We start from the raw sequence: 9990 nt of genomic DNA on the forward strand, positions 1-9990 counted from the left end.
TTAAACTATGGTCCTATTTGTTCAAATAAGGGAGTTATAGACCATCGCAGAAATTATCTCCAGAGTATAGGGGCCACGCCCTTGGAGTGAGGTGATTTCTTTTACACACAAAAGATGAGTTGTCACTTACTCATCAACATTCAAATTTAAACTATGGTCCTATTTGTTCAAATAAGGGAGATATTAAAGATTTTCTTACAAAGATACCTGCTACTAACCTATATTCTCCTAATACCATCATTCATATATTGGCCCACCGAATCTAAACTATTTGCTCTATCAAAATTTTTTAAACGGGGTTGTTCCTTTACTAATCTCCCCGAATTTTAGAGGAGAAAACGGGAGTACTAGGACCAGGATTTCTACCATACCCTAAGTATCCTAGGATACATAAAAAATTTCATCCTGTTTTTTGACCGGGAGTCGAAGGGGGGTATTGAGCATAACATGCTCATGAATTTTCTCGGTTCCAAAAGCAATAGAAAAAATAGGAAAAAATCCGAAAAACTCAGTTTTACGGATCATATTTACCTTAAGCGGCAAACTCCTTCGGTGTCCGGGTCTCTGATGATTCTTCCGGAATTCAATCAGAATTCATAAAGAATTCCTACAGAATTCACTTCTTGAAGACCTACTCGATGATTCAGTTGGACCGATGGAATCAGACTAGTTCTGAGACCGCTGGTGATTTTCTCAGTGGCTGCACGGCCTTATATACTGCTTAGAAGGTACCGTGGAAGGGGCAAATCTAGGCGTAACCTACCCATCCCACTTGGATCGCTTGGAAACGACTTTCACTTATAGCCTTGCCTCCTAGGCGTAACCTACCCATCCCACTTAGATCGCTTGGGAACACCTTTCACTTATAGCCTTGCCTCATACCATAGACAATATGTGCAGTTTTGTGGAGGGTTCTGAAAATGAGTATTTATCGCTGTGGTGACAAATTTTTGGAAATGCTAAAGTATTCTAGATTAAATTTGATGATGATAGGAATTTGAATGGTGATCATAGCATAAATATTAACAAAGTTATTGCGATTTTTAATAATCAACAATTGTTTATAAGACAAGATACTATTTATCTTCATAACTATGACTTGTATCGAAAAAGTGTTAGAGATATTTTTTACTGATAATTACTTGCTCTTTCACTTAAAAGCATTTATTTTCAAAAATGTTCAATAACAAAGAAGTTAGAGGTGTAATTTCGGTTATTTCCGATGCCGAGACGGGGAAATACGATTCACGTTGCAACCGCACGTGTTTAGACCTTGGTAACTGCCAATGGGAACATATCCAACTCGAGTGGGAGAAGCTATGGGCTCGGCACGTGTCTGGAATTCACTGGGAGTGAAAGGGAACGCTTAATTTGACCTTGTCCCAGACTCCCCAAATCCTGACTACTCAAGTATTCAGTTCTTCATAACATAGTATTTAATTTTATCACAACTATTTCTGCCCTGACGAAAAGAGATTAAGCATCAGTCCATGAACATACGTATGTTCATGCATCGGTCGTTCCAAATTTTGAATCAAACCGGAAACCGAGATGATTGATATGAAACCGGAAGTCGGAGTGATTGATGATTGATGATCGACTTGTTTAACGAAATGAATCATGAGTCATTTGATTCACCTAGTGATTCAATCTTTTCGATCGAATCGTTCATGATCGACCCATCACTAGTGGAGAGCATAGTGGAGAGTGAGATTGGAAGTTTATTGATGTTACAATTTCTGGTTTAAAAATTTGTTTCGGCCTATTTATTTCATTGTCTAAGTAATGGTAATGTGAAATAACAGCAACTGATTCTAAATCATTAGTGATTAGTGGAAAGTGAGATGTGAAGAATTCTTACGAACGTCAACGAGTGCAAATTCTTTTGGTGTGTGCAGAGTGATTGGAAAACTGTTTATCATGCTTTACTAGAGTTACGTTATAGTGTTTTGAATTAAGTGTGAGTCAAGCTTTTCATTGAACCAGTTGATTTGGAATGTACGGATTGTAAGTGTCATAAAGACAGCTCGTGAAATATGAAGTGAAATGTTGTGTGCGTTGTATTGCTATTTGTGATATGATCAGCAATAAATAAGTAAAACAAGTTACGTTAATTATGCTTTGTTTTTTACATTAACCACCTCTAGTAAACGATATGCCTTATATTTCCGCACGCTGTTAATACTTGAAATATTTAAATGTAGCGAAGCAGATTGTTGTTTCCTTGACTAACATTTTAGGAGTTGCAAACATATGTTACTAATTGTGTAATATTTCTAAACCTGCCGCGTATATATTACTAATTGCTCGCACGTAGGTGTTTGTAACGTAATAAATGTGTATCATTCACACATTTATCTTAACGTTATTTTCTTAACGATTCATTTCTGCATTGCAAAATTTTTCGTTTCTATTCCGACATTGAGGTATATCTCTGCTTTCCGAATACAAATGTGTATAATACTGACTTTGCTAGTTATGTTTTTCCATACGGATCACGCATACACTAATGGAAACAAATATCGGAAGTGCAAACAATATGCAATGTAGGATATGATCAATGAATACGCGGCAGTTTGTACAACAATAACTGCATCTCAAACGTACAAATGCTTCGGTATTACTCATAAATCTACCCTTTCCCAATGGTATTGCAATAATTTTTGTGTACAGCAATCAAAAAATATGTCTGCGATGAAATATCACATCGATTTATCTATTATGAAGTAAAAATTTCAATGCATTTTGCTGAATCAATTTCTTTTGTTTGATAGTTTTACGAATTTTCCGCGCCGCGGAGGAGTCAGATGCAGTGTTGCCAAGCGTAGCCTAGCGGGTTGAACTCAAATCGCTACCGAGTATCGGCTGCCGAGCTGGCTAGTAGCATACTAAGTTAGTAGCTCTTAGTAGCTCACTTAATAGAATCCATGAATACCATATCTTACAATTAGTAGGCGACTAAGAGGTCTTAGTAGCCGACTAAGTTAGTCGCCCTACTAGCGTGTTTTAGCGGAAATCTATGAATACGGCCGTAAGAGTGTGAAATGGTTCATTAGCATATTACTTAGCCCACCACTGCAATTGTGTAGCAATTTCAATGTCCAAAACTTCTGCTTAGTTCACAAAAGTTTCAACGAAAGTTACCTCTATCCCAGGTGAGATGTGGGTGAATGTTAATTCGGATAATGTGAGCAAGAATTCGCTATTTGGTTTGCTGTACCGCAACGCATGTGAGGTGACATACATCAATTACGTGATTCGTTTATAGTGAAGCCGATTCTTACCTAATCTCCCGTGGGGGTCATGGGAATTCCTGGCAAGTATGACGAAATATTTTTCCGCAAAAAAAAGTGTAAAATTTGATTCTGAACTACGATTTTAGTAATCTTAAAGACTTTTCTTAAATAATCTTACACAAAAATAATTAAACTGATCATTTTTTAATAAATACAACGCAATGAAGCATATATTAACATGTTTACACTGAAAATACGCATCTTGAACGATCCCACGTGAGATTAGAGGGAAGGGGGTCGAACCAAATGTCACGATATCTCATTAAGGGGAAAGAGGGGTGCAAAATTGCCAATATCACCTTTACGTAATTAATGGAATAATGTAATTAAATGGACTGCGTTGTCTTAAAATTCCCCGAACATAATGGGAACTGTCCCTCGGTGGTCAAAAGAAGGATATCGCCAGCCAAGAAAATTTTTCATCTAAAGAAAAGTCTCGCAGTATATTTCAGGGTTCATTGTATTCAGGTGTTTGTGTAAGTAAACAATACTAAATCCAGGGGTAGATATTACAGTAATAGCAGTATTAGCAATAGCACCTAGGTGAATGCCTTAAAAGGGAAAGAATGAGGGATATTCTGCTATACCTACCGAACTTTTTAGTCGCGTGATTCGGTGGCTTGCTTATAGATTTTTTGCGAAAACATTAGCAAGGTTCGATCGAAGACCATTCACGGGCTAATTTATATTCTCAACCGCACCTCAAAATTGGATGGGAATCAATATAAATTCAAATAAAAATACAGAGTAATGACTGCAATGGAATATCATTCATCGGATCACAACAATTTAATAAATTCTATTCTCCGATAGATATGTATAATCCGTCACTTATTTTTGATTTGCAAGATGTTGATTCTTAACGAAGTCTGCTGAACTGAAAACGACGCAAAATGAATATCATAAAAGGAGAACTAATGAAGTTGAATGCAAATTAAAATAGGTATTTTATAACCGCATCTTTGACACAAAATTCCCGCGCATGAAATACGTCGAAAATATAAAAATATTTCAATCTGATTATTTATATTTTATATGTTTATCAATCTGAAATAGGGATTCGATAAACGGCAGACAATCCCCAGGTGAAAACATTTCTTTGACCTCTAAATGACGTAACTTTCATCCTAATAATAGAATATTTGGAAATTGATTTAATGTGCGTCATGTAATTAATTTGTTAGTGAGTTATGCACATTTTGTCCGATTCGCTCAATTATTACACAATTTTTCAGATTAAACACATTGGCACGGACGGCCATTATATCAGAATTGAAAAGTCAGGGTATAGATTACTCTTCCATCATCGGCTTTCTCTAAGTTAGGTTCTTTTATTATTATTATTATTATCATTATCATCTATATGCATTCTTGAGTATAGCATGAGTAATGGAACGCCCGGGCGCGCCCTCTGTCGAACTAGTCGTAATCTTCCCTCATCGATAAGGAAAGGAAATGGAGGAAGAAGCAGAAATGCATCGCAAGTGACGATGATGGATAAGGAAACCGAAAGAATATCAGTAATACGCCAAAAAAGGAGGTCAAAATTAACTCCACAGCCAACTGGACAAATGGCTACGCAATGTAGGAGCTAAATTTCAACGAATAATGTATGGTATGGTATTTGGAGGAGGCGACCGACAGCTGAGGTCATTTGCGCCATGAGGGATGGGGTAGGTAAGGCAAGGAAGGGTGGAGAGAAAACCCGGCGTCGGCATTAGGCTGCTCTTAACGAAAGGCTCCTAGGCGACCACGGCTTAACGTCCCATCAGACGAACGGAGTGTTGCGCTTGAAGCGTTCTCCACACAATATTCAAGCAGGGATAGGGCAGTCTCTGAAAATGATCTGCCACCGCCGGTATTTGAACCCGAGCCCAAGGAGTGGGATGCCGGCATACTAGCCACCACAACAACCCGATTCCCTCATAGAAATAACTAAGCGCTTAAGATTTCAATAGTCAGGCGACATCCGCCACACTTCAAGCGACATTATAGTTTACTTTGAGGATAGCTTGACACAAACTAGGTAGAATTGGCTCTTCATTTATAGTTAATAACTTAATACATTTGCCAATACTATCTGTATGTATTTTTTTGTATGATACATCTCATACATGAATCAATTTCGCCACAAACTTAACTAAAACCTCTTAAACAAAACCATACGGAATTAAAAATACGAATTTGAAAGTATACCCCTACTTTACTATTACAAAAACAAAAAGGTTGTCTAAGATACCAAAATTATGATAAAATACTCTTCTCCGACATCTAATACTCAAAATCACTTGACACATCACATTTTAACAATTTAGGGTGGGTTTTGTTCATCATTTGTTCAAATCATTCCGAATATCTCGTGTTTTACATTGGCATAGTGCCCAGTAGATGGCAGCACCTGCGTAAGGATGTCCCAATTCATGCTCCCTTGTGGTTGGCTGCCCAGAATCTGGCTGGCTAAATACATGATGCCTAATGGCTAACGAGTTGGGACACGGCTGAAATATGAATCAAACGATAGGAAAAAACGTCGCCACGGAGCCCGAAAGAAAACACTCCGACGCGGGGACTTGAGTTTCTTCAGTGCATTCCATCCGATCAATTTCGATTGGGCATTAGCTCCTGGAGTTTGACTCCTGCTTCGGTAGCTGTTTCGTCCGCGTCCGTCCTCGTCGGCTCTTGGTGCCGCGAAGGCTAAGGATGCAGGTTGCTTCATGTGCCAACCTCCCACGTTTTCACCGACCCGGCTAAATCAGTTAAGTGGGAGTCATTGCTGTCTACATATTATTGAAGACAATAGAACATTCGTATAGCACGAAAAAGGACTTGATGGAGAAGAATAACTGTCTCGAAAATTTTCCAAATTCTTCTTGAAATGAAATTCTGTTTCGAATGACGATGTCCGTGGAAAACAAAATGAATTTACGCCATTCAAAATTTGATAACGAGAGCAGTGATTAATTTTCGTCAGAGTGGATAACAAAAATATGATACTGCCATCATATCCTTCGGAAAATTTTTTTTCGGAAAGATTTGAATCTCCAACTTCAAATTGATGCCGTGAACAATAATCTGCCTTGAAGTAAGATCTGATGCTTTCCCGGCGAATATATTCCACAAGAGTGTGGGCAGGTGTTCGTTGGGGAAACGGGAAGAACCATTAATACCAGGATCAAAGAACATAAGAGACACCTTAGGCTCTGCCAACCGGAAAAATCCGCGGTTGTGGAACACGCTATTGAATCCGACCATAGGGTGATGTGGGACCACGTGAAAATTCTATGCCGTAATACTAAATTCTGGGAAAGACTGGTAAAGGAATCCATCGAGATCCGACTGACAAGTAACACCCTCAATCGTGACGCCGGGTATTAACTAAGTAATGTATGGACACCGGCACTTAGGAAAATAAGATTGGCTGCCTCCCGGCCATTCACGTAAGACCTTAGAATCAATTGAATATTATACATATAAGCTGTCAAACTTTATCCACTCACCATTAGCCCTGATGATGTAACCCGACTCGTGTTCCGAAACGTCGGCATAATGGAGGGAAACCAATCGGCTGGAAACCCGAATAGACCTTGTGGAATAATCTGCCTTACCAATAAGCTAACTCACTGATTACAATGGTGCCTCACTTGGAGCTTTCCTAAGTCATGCATGAGAACGAATCAGTCTTCTAGTGTCATGAAGTAAAATTGAATTGGAACTCTCTGTGCCAAAATCTGCCGTAATGTTGCAGCGAATATTTTATGCGCATGTTTTATTCGCTATCTCTCATCGAAAAACTACGCATTTAATTGTAATAAAAAGAGCTACTACGGATAGTCTAATTTACGAGATAAGGTGATTCAAATTTGCTGAGATGAATTTATTATCAAGCATGAGCTGCACAATTCATGTAGCATTAAATATTGCTCATATCCCGAATGCAATCCCCTTTTAAGATGTATTAATGATGAAGATATTGGGGGAGATGGGAATGTTGTTCAAATTTCTCTCCCACTGGTACTATAGAAAATAACGAAAGTCTATTTCCAAACTGCGGCGAAAGTGCAGAGATTCTCAATTCTTTGCAATACTTTTGAATCCGAATGTACAAGGACTGTGTTGTTTTAACACTCCCCGAACATAATGGGCGTAGCCCAGTCCACGCTCCCAATGATCCCGAGTGCTCCCGCTTCCGACGCTACAGATTAGTGGTCCACTTTCGCTCCCTGCGCTACCCCACTGGATCACGGCTGGAGCGATTGCAGCATTTGTTAGTCGTTTGTTTTACTAGTATCGTCTGCTCGGATATTAGATCGTCTGAATTAGGGATTGTTATAGCCCCTTGTACTTTTCTTAGCTTGTTAGAAAGGTTATTAATACAAGTGACAAAAAGAATATAACCATGGGATGCACCACAACAACCCTTATTAATTTTAGATCTGCATTGGATACCATGATCGGACACCACAACAGACCGATACTTGTCCTGAAGACTTTAGCCTCTGGTTTGCAAATCCTCAAACACCGAGGTGATAAACTTTAACTAAGAGGAGATCTCGATACATATAAAAGAAGATAAGCCTGATCAATAACACTGATTAAACACGTTATTAGAGAAATTTCAATGAAACCAAAAATAAGCGTAATCCGCGACACTTAATGCCTGTGTGCGTGAATGATTTTCGTGAACGGAAACGGAGCATGTGCGAATGTTTCAACCGAGCTAATATAGGCTCAATTTTCCGTTCATGCATCTGCACAAGTTGAGTGGTTACACGTATAACCACTCATCGTGCAACAACTCAACCGTAATGTAGGTGAAGACGAAGTGAAAGGGCCACTTTGATTTACTCTCACCATCCTCAAAATCTTACCGAGGCATTCTTCTCTATTCCTATATTCTTCGCGACCTCCCCGACTCCCGGTGCCAGAACACAGGCGAAGCATAAGTTCTCAGTCACGCGATTCTCACCCTGATACTATTCTGAGACAGATTGTCTGAGTAGCCTGGCTTGTACTAAAATTACCAGGACGTATCTGCGTCGCAATGCACATATAACGAAGAAACGAAAATCGTAATTTACGCCCGAAAGAGTATTCTAAAAGTTGTAAACAAAATTAAATTCTAGATTATACCTTTAACACAGTATTACCAAACACGATCAACGCATATTGTTCTTTATATTAGTATTTTAGACACACTATTAGGCGTATTCATCATTCCTAAGAATTATCTTGGGATATGTATTATCCTACAGATTTATACGCGTCTCATCATACGAGAAATAAAAATGCCTATGTGCGCCAAATTATAACGTTTAATTCGTAATGATATTTATTCCAGTCGTTATTAACATTTCCCTAAGAAAATGTTGAAATAATGCTTAATGTATCCCTGGTATCAGTAAGTAATTTACACATTTCTTCGTGTTCATCGAAAGTTGGAATGTCTAAATAAGTAGTTAACATAAATATATTTTCGATAGATCTTCGGAAACATTAATTACATGACTTTTTTGCCTCTTTCTTACCATTTTAGGGCACATTTAGTATATGTTTTATCTTCCACCCTTTCACTGTGAGGTCAAACTAAGCCTTTCCCGTTTTTTGGTTCTTTTTTTCCTGCTAGAGTCAGTCGTAATTGGCGCCCGGTTATATCATTCATGTCAATGTCCTCTACATTATTATGTATAAGTGGTTTGGCACCAATCATAGAACTTACACTCACGTAATGAATACCTTGTGGCAGTCTTACGGGTGAACAAATACTGATCATTATGCTACAAACAAAAGCTACGCATGCATAGTTTTCATCCGATAAAAATATACCGTGTCAGGGTACTTGATGACAATTTCTGCGCAATAAATAAAAACGATATATATCAGCTACCAAATATGAATCTTGTGGTGTAGCGATTTACGGTACGGAAACTTTGACGACGACGAAAGAGTGACATGAAAATATTGGAGGTATCCAAGGTGTGAGTATAAAAAACAACGGAAAAGGTGAGATGGACGGAGAGGAAAAAGAAACGAAAAAGTGCTATCCCTGGTGGAGAGGTTTGAGGTACGGGGGGAGGATGAAAGTAGGGATATGGATAGTATGAAATGGCCCTAATGCGAATGGGCGTTAATTTAAGAGGGAAGCTCAAGTTGGGAGGGACGCAGGCGGGGTGATTCGCTAAATCTTTCATGTAATCAAAAATTATCAGGATAACTTTCATAATAATCAAATATACTCCCTTTTCCATTTCAAAAGGGCAGGCAAATTTTGTTTTTTCGTGACCACCATAAGTGGTTGACTCACAATCATAATGCCACGCCGATGTTGCTCGCACTATTTATGATAAAAAAAACCCCGAACAATACTAATTTGCGAGTATTCCCCAGAAAGAAAAGGACAGCATTTCCTAAGACGCATTGCGGTCTGAAAGCTTGCCATTTTATCTTCTCTTTAATTATCTTCTCTCACAAAACAATTTCTTTGCCGGTGGTTTTTTTCTGGGTAAAAAATTAAAATACTTCTTCTTCTTTTATATTAACACGATGGGTTACGTTACGGTATTCAAAATGTAGGCACCACTTCTACTCCGAATAAACTTAAACTTGGAGACTGATATTTCACTTGTAAACACTGAAAAATATCTGAAAATCATTCCCCCTCGACACGTGTGAACGCGAGCATGATAGCAGCCGTGAC

This window comes from Ischnura elegans, chromosome 10 (assembly GCF_921293095.1).
Source record: "Ischnura elegans chromosome 10, ioIscEleg1.1, whole genome shotgun sequence".
NCBI lineage: Eukaryota > Metazoa > Arthropoda > Insecta > Odonata > Coenagrionidae > Ischnura > Ischnura elegans.